The following is a 14,259-nucleotide window of genomic DNA, read 5'->3' as shown; positions in this document are numbered from 1 at the left end:
CAGCTTTGTGTTCCCCAGCACCTCTCACATAGTTTCTCAGCAGTGTTTCCTGCTTGGCCGATATTCCCACTCCAAGGAAAGCAGGGTGGTATCCTTCCAAAACAGAAAGTGGCCTCTAGAATTTTCATGGCTGTGCAATAAAGCTTGGCTGGTCCCTGGCTAGAGTTTTAGCGCTTGGTTCTTTGTTTTCACACCTTACCTCTGAGAACAGGTTCCCACTGGAGCCTTCGGCAAGCCTCATGCCCAGAGCTGTGGTCTTTCGGGTTTCTCTGCTTCCATTCAGGATCTCCCCTAGCTGTCTAGGAATACTAGTTAATGAAGGGCTTGGCTTGCAGACGTCGGGCCGGGGCCACTGGGAAGGGACACAGACACCTGGCAGGCGGGTTTCAGAGAATTCATTGCAGCAGCTGCGTGGCCTGATTGCTCCAAGCCCATTATTCATTTTGCATAATTGGTGACCTTTCTGTCTGCACTCTCCATGGAGAATTTCAAGCCATTTTCCAGAGCACAGATGAATATCTGAAATGCACAATAGCACAGGAGTCTGTCAGCATCAGCCTCACAATTCTTTGCAACAGTGGGGGAGGAGGGAGAGGCCTACCAACTCGGGCTCTAGCCAGGATCTCAAAGAATCAGGCAGCTTTAGGCCCTTAGACAAAGGAAGACCCTTCTTGCTGTCACTTTTGCACATTGTCTGCATTTTTCTCAACTTCAGGACTGAAGAGACAGTCTTTGCCCCTATGATGACCAGGCATTTAAACTCTTCAAAATTGGTAACAAAGTCCATTTTTCCAGCCACATATCTATGCTTAACTCAGTCACCCATACGTGAGACGTAACAGACTCTCAATGGTTCCCCTGAAGAGTCATGCAAATTTATACTTCTTTGTACATTTTATTTATTCTTCTTAGAATATTCTTTCTTTGCCTGCTGAACTTCTTTACTGACCTTCCTAGACTGAATTAATCTCTTTCTCCTCTGCGTTCTGATGGCTGCTTTCATTATCACCCACTGAACACTGTCATATGTACTCAGACCTCTATTGCTCTCTTTGAGGGTCAGGGTCTGGGTAGCATTCATTTCCCTATATCTATTGCCTGATACAGAATAGGCAGTCTGTAAATGATTAGAAAATCAGTGAGTTAAAAAAAAATATATATATATATTTTAACTCACTGATTTTAACATATATATATATATATTTAACATATATATATATATTTAACATGTATATATACATATATATATGTTAAAATATATATATTTATATATATATGATATATATATATATATATATATATATATATATATATATATATATATATATATATATATATATATTCTTACCTTAGATGTTACAGACTTACGTTATATTAGCTAGAACACTTTATATTGCAAACAAGATAAACTCAAGGTGATTTAAGCAAAAAAGGAGTGTCTTGGATAATGTAACTGAAAATTCTGGATAAACCTAGTTTTAGGAGTGGTTTGATTCAGGGTTCCAACAATGTGATCAGCCAACAGCTTCCTCCAGATGTTGTCTTCAGCTACAACATAGGTCCCCCCTCATAGTATTGGGGTGGCTGGTGCAATTTCAGAAGTGGAGTTTTATATTCTCATTCTAACTAATGCCAGAAAACTGAGAATTTCTTTTTCCCAGAAGCCCCAACAAAGGTCTCCTTGGCTCAGACTGGGTTAAGTGCTAATCTCTGGTAATCCCTGTGGCCAAGGGGCTGGCTCAGGTCAATCTTATTTTATCTCTGTCAATCCCTTTCCAAACAAGATTGGCAAAATATGAGGGAAGTGGTGAATTCCTCAAAAGGAAAAGTACTATTTAATAGGAAGTTAATATAGGTGCCGGCCAGGCAACCAACCGATTTTCACTTTATATATCCATTCCCACAGGCTTAATGCAAGATATAAAATAAGCAAACAAACAAAACCCTTTCAAAAGGTATAGCAGCCATTTGTGAACTACATTTTTGTGAACTAAATCCAAACCCTAAAGCAAAATGTATAGTCAGATCCTAGACTCTAGAGTTAAAAATTACTAGGGAGACCTCCATTTTATAAATCACACAGTTGGGTCTTTATTGTTAAATATTATTTTTTTTATTACTGTAGGCATCAGACGTGTCATTCCTTCCTTTGATCTAGGTGTATTTTCTCTTGTAGTAGTTCACCATTTTATGATTTGGGAAATCACGGTAAGGTCCATGAGTAGAGAATTATAAGTTTCCAGACACAAATCTGTGTCTCAAATTGCTGACTGGGGTTTTCATCTTTTTCTTTTTCTATTGCAAGTATTACCAATTGAGAAGGAAAATAAATCACAGGTAACATGAAGACATTTTTATCTTTTTAGATGAAGTATGAAAATTCCTTTCCAGGGAAAGATCAGAGATATCAAAAGGAGGCATTGGTGAGCGTGCTCCAGCAGTATTGGCAACCCTGACATCACACAGGTACCCAGCTCTTCAAGAAATAAGAGACTCTAGGTGAGGAGAGGGAAGAGGAGTTAGACAAATTCAGCAGAGGAAGAGGAAGATTCTGAGAAAAAAAGGAGGGAAGTGGTCCAATGGAGATTTCACTTTTTTCTAGGATAGACTAGGCAATTAGTGATGTTGATGTTTCTTCTTTATGTCTCTTAGGATTATTTTTTAGCAAAATCAACATTGCCTCATAATATTTGTCACACAAAGAATTCTTGGGAAGAATCCTAAAAAGAGCTTATGACTTCTTCAAGGTTGCTGCCAGGCAAAAAATCCAGAAGTTGCTTAAGAATCCTCTAATACCTCTCTTACACATACCATGTTTTATCTGTTCTTAGTTGGCACAGTTTAAGAAAATAAGTTGTTGATGCAACTATGACAAGGTCTTCTCATTACTTTGAATATAATATTATGTAATTCCAATCATTATAAGGCTAGTAGTTATGTTATTGGTAATATACGTTAAATTATATCATATCATGTTATGTTGTATTTAATACAAAAGTTCTTTTAGACTTACTTAGACATATATTTTATTGTCACTCATATCAATGAGCAAAAGAAAACCCAAATAAATTGGTTTATGAATTTTGAGATTTCTTCACATTCAGAGGGTGACTCTTTTGAATTAATTTGCAACATATTGTCAATGGTTGTGTTTCCCCCCAGAATATGGCTGTCTGCCATCACAAATCTTTTGTGTTGCAATATTTCTTATGTGTGCACCAATATTGTCTCCAGGATTTCTCTAATTAGCCATTTTGCAAGTTAAGTTTCTCTTATTCTCTTGCTCTTACCAGAAGTTTTTCAACAGAAGGTGTTCAAACTATGACCAATCCTCCTACTCATCCTTCCAATGGAATTATATGACTTGTGATACAATATGGAAAGGACACAATGTTTTATTCCTTTTTACAATAATAGCAACTGAGTCATTATTCAACAGCTTATTCTTTAACTTACCACATTGTCAGACAATTACAAAGTTATAACCTGGTTAATGGCAATTTTGAGGTATAACTGTTGAAAAGCATCCTAATTTAAGACATGCTAATTTGTTAAGAAATAAATACAATTGTCATGGAATTTCACAGTTACTAAGGAACTTTGGAGGTCATTCACTGCATTCCACTATCTTGCAGATGAAAGACTGAAACCCAGAGAGACTGACAGACCCCCAAATTCATACAAATAGTTAGGCAGCATTGAGACTGGAACTCAGGGTCACATTCCTCTGTCCTGTATTTCATGTAGTCATGCAAAAGCATATATCTACAGGAACTCAAGTGTGTGAGGCAAAGGAGTTTTTTTTTCTGGTTTTCATTATTATTATTACAATTAAATATTGATTGTGCTCTGGTATCGGCAGTAGAGTTTAGGGTTAATCCAGAATCTTTAGAGTCCCTCACTTTTCTTCTCCCATGAATATTTGTAATGACCTTATCAGTTCAGGAGTACTGTGGAAATACTGTTTAGAATTATGAAATGTTTTGTGTAAAAATTATGAAAAGTAGGAAATTATAATATTGAAAAAATATACCAACAGAAGGTATTCAAACTAATATTTATATTTATTTATATTATAAAGATAAAGAAGGGAAAAGCAAGTTGGCTGTTGAGAGAGTACCCAGAGAAAAACCCATCAGTAACAGTTAAGAAGAATCATTAGTCAGGGCAAGGAATTTTTTATCAAGAGTGAAGGGCCCATAGAACCCTCTGTCCACGCACACAGAGTTCACCATCTGGAACCATTGGATCAGGTTCATAGGTTCATAGGTCAGGGCTGTACTCATAAGGGGACAAAAGTTGGATCAGATCCTTCCAAAGTGGACTCTTTCAACTTCAGAACTCTTTATTTTATAAGTCCAGTAAAATCACCAGGACCTACCTGGTGGATCTCAATAGAATTGGCCACCGAGAGGATGCGGACTCATTTCTTTGCCAATGGTAATCAAAAACATTAGGTATGTACTTTGTTCTCCTTCTAGTTCTATATTTTCTAGATAGCTACAAAAAAAAATAAAATTCCTGATATAGAAGCCACTTCTGCCTTTGTACCTCATTAATCCTTAATAACCTAGGGAAAAAATTGTCTGTTGGTTAAGAAATGAAAACAAAAAGAAACACAAACAAATGTCTTTAATAAGAATTTTGAAATTCAAATTAAATTCAATGGGCTTACTGACTCTACCAGAGTATTCTGAAAAATCTCTCCAGTTAATTGCAGCGTATAAATAGCTATAATGTCTCTCCATTCACTTGTGACTTAATTCATCTGCAGGTTTGAGAGAAGTTAATTTTGAATGCAGAGGGTGGAAGGCAGACCATGGCATCCCCATCTTAGTCCATTGCCAGTGGTGGGTCTTCACATTCCCTGTGGAGGGAAAATACTGCCTGGGAGATGAAGGGGACTCTGGCTCTTCTTGGATTCATGCTCTTTTGCTTGCTTCATTTTTTCCCCTTATGCCTTCAAGATGTTGGTCTTGCACAGAGCTCAGCTTTCCCTTGGCTCTACCAAGGGTGAGGGGTGAAGCCTGCTTTTGCTTCTGGATTTGGTGACAGAGCTTAAATCTTTTCATAGACTAGTTAAGTCACTTCAAAAGAGAACTGCTCCAGCAGTCTTATTCATGTTCACGATGAAGAAATTTTATTTCATTAAACTCTAGACTTGACTCAGTTTCAACAAGGTCAGGGAAAATGTTACTTGCAACACTATTCCTGAACTTCACTAATGCCATCCATGTTTGATTTATGGCAGCTGTGCCTTTGTGAACCTCAAAAGAGCCTTGCTGAGAAACTCCTGCTTCCTCTGAAATTAAGGGGTGCAGAAAAAGAACAGAATGACTGTTCCAGTGAGACATGGAAACCTCTATCCATCATTTGAACAGTGACTGGGACCTCTGGGCCAAGGGAGACTGCTCTTTTAAAAGACCAAGGAGGTTTTCATAACTTTGGTCTCATCTGTGTTTGTGTGTGCATATACACATGTATATATCATATGTGTGTGTAAATCCCAAACCTGAGCTTTAAAAAATATTTTAATAAGCTGGTCTTGAATTACAACTTCAGTTATCTCAGACAATGGTTCAAGAAAGAAGTGAGAACCTTTGTAGGATATAAAGTTTGGTTCCAGGGACATTGGACCTTGGATTTCAAGACAATAACATGTCTTTAAGGAACGTACCATTTAGGCTCCTTAGAATCTAAGCTTCATTTTGGCCAAGGACCATGCCTAGGCTTAGCGTTTCCAAATTTCGGAAAGATATTAATCTTTAGGGTTTGGAAATGAGAAATCGGAATTATTAAGCATTTTCAGGAATGCCTCAAATCATGTTATTCTTGAAATATGGTTTAATAAGTTATTCTTAAATGTGATCCAAGTTCTTCATACTGTACTTACCATTAGGGATATGTAATAGATAGTTTAAAAATTTTTAAAAAAACATTTTAGTAGGATTTACCAAGAAATATAGCTTATAATGAATATCCAAACACTGGAAAACACCAGCAATACCACATAATAGTATGTATTCAAATAATATATTTGACTCTCAGCTGGATTAAGACAGCTACATAAAATCAAGTATCAGAATAGCCAATTAAGAACTTATTTTTCTTCCAAAACTTGTTTTTAAAAATGTCACTCATAGGATGTATAAATTACACTATCTATATTGTAAGCATGACTTGCTGTTAGCAGCTAGATAGAGCTATGCTTACTTACTGACAACATGGTCAGCAACTACTCAAGGTTAGAGCTTGACCACTTCTCCCCCATGTATTCCTCTTCTAGTTATGGGAACTGCTGATATTGATTTTTAATTCCATATGTCAGCATTTCCTAGTTTTCTTTTTTTGCTTGAAGTAAGTGAATTCCTTGGTGCCAGTAATGTCTCCATGTTCATTATTAAACTTTAATTCTCATAGGATAATTATTATATTTTTCCCCATTTTTCTCAATTTCTCTACTGACATTTCCTTGAGATATCAGATTTAGAGAATCTAAAGTACATAAATTTCCCAGTGAATGCTGAGAAGGAGTTAGTACATGAACACACTGTCTGGGTTATATCTGCTTTCTCCACTGTGCAGAGAGCAGAACCTTGTAGCCAGTTCTGTAACATGACATATATGTTTCTGAAACTCACTGAGCTATGTAAAATCACACAAGAAAAACCACAGAAAAATGGGGCTAGGACTACCACCTCAAAACCTTCATCAGTGACAAATAAAAACAGATAAGAGCCTAATAAAAATACTAGTACAGTTTTATATGTAGTTAAATAATGGAGATATATGCAGATTATAAAATAAAAATGATATTGCCTTGAAAAAGGCTTGTGGTTTGCCTATGGCAGTGGGCATGGGAGAGGTTTACAGCTTGTGACTTATCATGAAGTGCTGGAAGGAGGGTCATTTGAAATCAGATGGGAAGTTGGATACTGGATGCGAGTCAGAGAGGCTCAGGACGCTGGCAGCTAAGTGAGGTAGCAGACTGACATTTGAGTTGTGTAGTATGTGTGTATGTGACTTTCTGTGCTGTGTTCAACGAGGTACAGTTTTTTGCAGTATTTACTCACAGATAAACTTCTGCATGAGTAAATGTGAAATTCACATTACATTCAAATTATTACCTAATCTATCAATCACGTTGGAACAAATGCCTATTTTCGAAACAAGTGTTCTAGCAGAATTGATTGTACATGTAAAGTTAATCAAAGTTGCTGAATGAAAAAAATGGCATTTCAGGCTCTTCTCCATTTATTTCCAAGCTGTTCTTCAGTCTGGTTAGGAAACAGAGGCATTCCTTCAGTGGGGACACTCATCCATGGTGTCTAGTTGGGTTGTACATGTGTAAATACTATGTCCTTGATTCCTTTTCTTTTTCCTTCTCTTTATCAGAGACATTCCAGAGACCCAAGAGCAAAGAAGCATATGTAGCCCAAGGAGGTAACTTCCCTTGGGTATAATTCAAGGGAGCCAAAAATCCTGCTAAGAACAGCAACAGTCTGGCACCTCCCATAAGTTGATTTATTTATTTATTTTAGTTTTATTGATTTTATTTTTTTAAATACATGTCAGCAGAATGCATTACAATTCTTATTATTACATATAGAGTACAATTTTTCATATTTTTGTATATAGAGTATGTTCACATCAATTCATGCCTTTATACACATACTTTGTTTTCTTTTTGCATTACAATTCTTATTACACATATATACCACAATTTTTCATATCTCTGTTTGTATACAAACTATGTTGACACCCAGTTGCCACTATGGAAAGCAGTATGGGGATTCCTTGGAAATCTGGGAATGGAATCACCATTTAATCTAGCTATCTCTCTCCTTGGACTATACCCAAAGGACTTAAAAACAGCATATTACAGGGACATAGCCACATCAATGTTTATAGCAGCACAATTCACAATAGCTAAACTGTGGAACCAACCTAGATGCCCTTCAGTGGATGAATGGATAAAAAAATGTGGCATATATACACAATGGAATTTTACTCAGCATTAAAAGAGAATAAAATCATGGCATTTACAGGTAAATGGATAGAGTTGGAGAAGATAATGCCAAGTGAAGTTAGCCAATCCCCAAAAAACAAATGCTGAATGTTTTCTCTGATATAAGGAAGTGACTCATAGTCGGGTAGGGAGGGGGAGAATGGGAGGATTAAATGAATTCTAGATAGGGAAGAGGGGTGGGAGGGAAAGGGAGGAGGCAGGGGATTAGCAAGGATGGTGGAATGTGATGGACATCATTATCCAAAGTACATGTATGAAGACTCGAATTGGGTGTCAACCATAGTTGATTTAGTCACCACTACTGGGAAAATGGGGCATTGTGTCATTTTGGTAAAAGAGATATGGGACTCTGCAATTGGCACATTAGTGCTCCCAAAGCACTTGGTAGAAGTATCTACTCTAGCTATATGACAGTGGCAGCAGACTTTAGTGACTGAGATAAGGAATGGTAAATGCTTTTCTTTTTATATTTTTATAGTACACTATTTTATTTACTCCTCAAAATAATTTATGTTCACAGGAGACCATTTTAGAAAAATAGAAGAAACATAGCCCAGTCCCATATCCAGTCTCCTTATCTAGTCCCTCCAACAACGTTTCCATGCATTTCCATTCAGTTTGAGAACAGTAGCTTTCAGTGGTGAAAGAAGAGAATAAAATGGAACTGATCATGCAGTGATGTTTCTTGCTGGCCCCTTTACTATTGTCTTCATTTAGGGATGTAGGGGCTGGATGAAAGCTTGCGGCTGCTAAGCACAAAAATGACCCTCTGTCTCTTGACTCTCCTGGTAGAGCTTCACTGCTAATAATTATCCAAACCTTCCCACTGTAATTGGCCTCAGCTGGTTTTGAATACACTTTTGGTTTGGCAGCTGGAGCTCCTGGATTTATCTTCTCAGCTCTTGAATTTGCCTTGTGCAGTTTACTTGGCTAATTATTGAATTTCATTCTTGGCTTTAGGAATTGGCTTCCACTAGACGCCTGGCTTGTAGATTTAGCGTATTCATGGACCTAGTTTGGGTTGGAATATTGCCTTTGACCTGGTTGAATTAGACTGCACCACAACCATGTCATAAGCTATCTGACTGCCTACCTAGGTGGGCTACCACCCAACTTCAGTGCTGAGGGAGCAAGATTAGCTGATGAGATCCAGTTACCAGGCAGAACAGGCCTGGCTTGGGTACTGTGGCAAAGGACCCTGGGTGCCCTCAAGATGACACACACAACCTCCTAGCAGTAGTAGAGGGCTACTGACCTTCAACACTCCAGAAGGCTTCTTTAGCTTCTGTGTTGGCATCTTGACTGAGTATAGAATGATACAGGACCGAGTTTTTCATTGTGCTGGTTGGAACTCTATCACCTGCAACAATACATTCGTGTCCACCAATCAAACCATCTTGAGCTCTTCTTCTAAATCTTACTTTGATCAGATTTTTTTGTTGAGACCAGAGCCAGGGAACACCTCTAAACATGGACCCAAATCAGCTGGGAGTTTTGTTGATTCCTTTGCTTGCTTAGTAACTTCCTGTTCTACAGGTTTGTGACTGCCACTCTCCCCAGGATTATGCCTTGTCTCTATGCCAAGGTGACTGGCAGCTCCTGGACTCAGGATATCAGCCGAGGCTGAGATAGTTATAACCTATGTTTGGCTAAATTCAAATGGGTTGATACTGTGGATACTTTATAATAATCCAGCCTTGGTAGAAACGTTGTGGAGGAGTTTGGTGAATAGGCCCCCCCCCCCCAAAAAAAAAAGAATGATCATGATGATAGTGAAATCTTGTTTTATACAGAATTTTTCAGATTACAAAATATATTCACATTTATAATTGCATTTTATCACTACCAAAACTCTGTGGAGTAGGCAAAAGGGGATGGTCATGTTCAGAGAAATTAGGTAAATTGTCAGAGGATGCACAGCTCGAGGAAAGGAACCTAGGATTCAGAGATGGGTCTTCTGATTCCTAATTCAGACTACATTTTAACTTGACCATCACTGTATATTGCAATAGATTATTTAATCAGCCCTTAATATCAGGTCAGAATTATAAATTGAGGACCCAGGCAGTATCTCTCTTTTAATGTATATACGCTAATAATATAATATAATATAGAGACTCCTATAGAGTCTACCTAATTACTTGTAAAAGTAGCTTATTCTTTCAGTTTCAAAATCTCATCATTCTTTTTTCCTATACCTTACACAATTTTGGATGTAGGAGGAACTTTAGAGATATAGCTTAGTCACCTCATTTTATAGGTGAGAGATTGAATCTTAAGAGATTCAAGCTAGCCAGGAAGTGGGGAGAGCTGGCGATTTGTCCCATTTTTTTGAGTTCTAATCTAGCACTTTCTCCTACCTTACTCTGTTGGAGGGACAACAGCCCTGTTCACTTCCTCCTCTCCTACCTCCTCTACCCTGTCCACACCTTCAGCTTGGTGTAGTCTTGTGGGGGTGTGGAGACTCCCCCAGGCCCTTCCTTGGGTTAGTGTCCTGGATAAGCTAAGACATCAGGATAAAAGTCAGGTCAGTGGTAAGGTCACATCTGCTTCATGGATATGTCTTGGCCTTTACCAGACAGCAAAGCTGTGAGTTGGAAGCCCGTGGGGGCACCATGATGGATCTGGCCAGAGCCTAGACCTCTGAGGTAGAAGAGGGAGGACTTGCACCTTAGCTCCCAGGCTAGTTCTGAGCTGTAGATTCCATTCCCATCTCTGTTCCCATTCTCTGGACTCCACTGTCAGGTATCTGTGGTCCTTGGATACAGCTGTACTGGTGGGTGCCTGCGAGCCTGATTCTGGGCTGCTGTTTCAAACCCAAAGAGAGTCATAGAGCCCTGGATTCTTTGGAACCAGAAATGTCAGTATGAGGAATGGAACTGAGAGAACTTGCCATCTTTATTATCCCTCTTCACATCCAGCAGACAGTGCAGCACTTAAATTTTATGAAACTTCAGAATCAGAAAAAGAATAGCAATCACCACCATAAGTATAATAGCTGAGACCATTTATAGAGCAGGTGTGTTGGCTGACTTTCTTGGTATCTATCTGAATTCTCGTAGAAACCTCCTTTTTTTCTTATTTGATAAAACTGAAAATCAGATGGGTGACTAGTGTAAAATCTCATTCTTTATAGAATCTGTTCCTATTTGGGTTGAAGCCCCCTTTCTCTAAGTTTCGGTAGTGTGTGGCAGTGCTGAAATTAGTGGCAGTGAAAGCTTGATGTCCTGAAAGATGTGCCTAGAGTTAAGGACACCTGGAGAGGGTACCTGGAGTAAGGGAGAGAACAAGGAGTTGAGGGGGCGAGCTGTAAAGACTGTCATACTCCTTCAGACTGAACTCTCTCCCTTCAAAGTTACCTCACATTTTCTTTTAGTCCATCCTAGTGACATTTTATGTAGGCAAGGGAACTTCATCCAGGGTCTGTGAACTCAGGGTATATAGACATGACTTGTCTTCTGTCACATTCTGCAGGGTTAGCTGCCTACTGTTTATGCCTTGTTGATTCTTCCGGGAGGGCTATCCTAGTACCTAAATTTTGACACCATTTTTATACTTACACTTTTCACACTATCCGTGTGCCCTCTACCCAAGAATTGGCTCTTCTCCCCTCTGGTTCTCAGAGATCATATCCCCACTGTGAGCTGAGATGGTTCCCCAGCCCTCACATGTGCATACCCAGTCATGGGACCATAATGACACGTCTGATTATCCAACAGTGGCATCCAAAGGGTTCAACCAAAATGCCTACATCTAATGGCAAAATGACCTGCTCTGCCTGGCACATGCCAGAAGCATCTTTGGAACCTGAATTTCTTGAACAGTGGAGTGAGGTGAAAAGGAGCACAGCTACTGTATAGCTTTGGGCAAATTTCTTAACCTCTGTGAGTCTCAAATAAAATGGAGATAACAATCATCACTAACTTCACAGAGTTGTTAGATTAACTAAATGCACAGCTTGGCAATGTCTAGGTGATCAATAAACACATCTCCTTTCTTAATTCTTTTCCTCTCCTTGATTTCTTAGGACCTTGAAAGACCAGTAATTGTAGAAGATTCTAAAATACTCAGGAGTCTTGGGCTAGCTAAACAGGTAGAGCATAGAATATGATGGTCCTGCAAATCAGACATCTTCTGCCTTCCTCAGGATATCCATCCCCAGTGGGGAATCCTCTCAATGGTCTTCTGGTTCCTGCACCAAACCCCAGGGCTATTCCTCCATTGGGTGTAGAGGAGAACTTCCTTTTCCCAGAACCCACAGATGCCTGTCAATGGAATGCTACCAACAGCTCTACCCTACCACTTCCCACAACTGCCTGCCCATCCTGACTGCTGTGATTGCAAAGGGGCTTAGACTGCCAGGACTGCTTTGTCTCAAGTGTAGTCAGCCATAAGGGAGAGGAGTGGGAACATCATGGATATCATCAGTAAAAGGTACTTATTGAAGTCCTGTAAGATCCTCTAGTAGTATAGAATTATGGGAAAAGAAAAAATAGAAGGCCTCCAGCTCTCTCCCCCAGGAGTGGACTTCCTTATACACTCCATGGAATGGGCACAGATTTTGATGTCACCTACCTCCCACCACATGTTCACATTCATCTCTGCTTATGTATCTGATCAGACTCTCTGATCTGTTCTCTCATCACCTGTTCCCTGGAAAACAGGAAATACTCTAGCCTTTGAGGAAGTACAGTTCTTAAAGGGGAAGCAGTGGCTATATCTAGTGTAGGTGGGATTTGGAGCAGTACTGAGGAGTACTTCAGCATTCAAGTAAGCATATATTGAGCACCTACGTGTGCCAGGACATTTTTATGTGATTTTATTTAATTCTAACAACTCTGTGAGACAAAACACATTTAGGTCTTTTCCTGAATTTTGAAGCTGAGACTTAGTCATGTGAAGAAAGTGGTCCGGGGTCTTGCCATCTGTAAGCATGAAGTTCTGGTGACCACAACTCAGCTCTCACACTAACCAGTCCTCTGCCTGTAACCTTGCAGCTGTCACTGGAGTGCTTGCTCTGAAATCTCCAGGAAGTAAAATCCTGCCATTTTCACCCACCATGTGTTTGAAGCTGCAGATGCACTAATGGAAACTGTCCTAATGAGGTTGACTATTGTTTTCTCAGTAAAGATTTTTGCCCCCAGAAAATCTCAGTAAACTTTCTTTTCATTATTTGGGTGAAGTCTTTCTTCTGTACATGGAGCAGTGTGTTCATTGCCAGATAAAGGGATGTCCACTGAGGTCACTTTTCTTCTCAGCTAGTGACCCATAGACTCTAGGACAAGAATTGTCTGAAAGCAGATTATTTAGGAAGTAACCTTGTGAAGGTGAATGAGAGATCAGATGTGAGAGACAGGGAAGGGAGGTGGCCTTTCAAAGCAGCTCTGTGGTTCAGATGCTCCGGAAGGCCAGTGACTAGAGAAAGAAAGCACTGGAAAAAGATACAATATTGGTCCAAGGCTCCTTCTCTGCCTGATTTTCCTGCTGAGCCCCAGTGACTGAGCCCACTATCACACTGGGTAGAAGAGCCCTGAGATGAGGCCAAGTTCAGTGAGCTTCTCCCTCACTAAGCCCCACTCCGGGTTCGAGTATTGTTTATAGAAGTCCGCTCCTGGACTCTTGAAAGAAATTTGGTTTTAAAAAAAAGTGTGAATTTCTTTTCTTTCTCTTTGCCCAGCTTCCCCAACCTCACCTTCCCTCTTCTATTCTGTCTTCTCTGTCAAGTTTACAGCACAGAACTTCCAACTCATGATGGTGGCAGGAAAACACAGGGGGAAGAAATCAAATGCAAATGGAAATCAAGTTTGTTCTTTCATGTTCATTCAATAAAAAAGTGATTTAGTGTTTCCTGTGTGCCTTGAATGTAGATGCTGGGGATACAACTGTGAACAAAACAACTTTATTATCCTTATGGAATTTTCCTTGTAGTGGGACATAACAGATTATAAACAAATAAACACATAAAATATGTTTCAGTTTTGGTTTCCCCAAAAGGAGACTCTAGGACAAGTATTGGCTGAAAGCTTATTTAGGAAGTAATCTTGTGAAGCTGAATGAGAGATTAGATATGCGAGACAGAGAAGGGAGGAAAATTAATAAAAGGTACACTAATAAGTGGATTACCACTGCAGACAACTGGGGCTGAATCCCACTGAGCACCCCCTGGAAGTCCATGTAGAAGACTGTTAGGGTTTTCCTTTTGAGGGGAAAAACACTGGGGTATTCATCTA

The sequence above is a fragment of the Spermophilus citellus genome (genome assembly GCF_964194105.1).
Source record: "Spermophilus citellus genome assembly, chromosome: 2".
Lineage (NCBI taxonomy): Eukaryota > Metazoa > Chordata > Mammalia > Rodentia > Sciuridae > Spermophilus > Spermophilus citellus.
Note: the sequence above shows the minus strand (reverse complement) of the source record.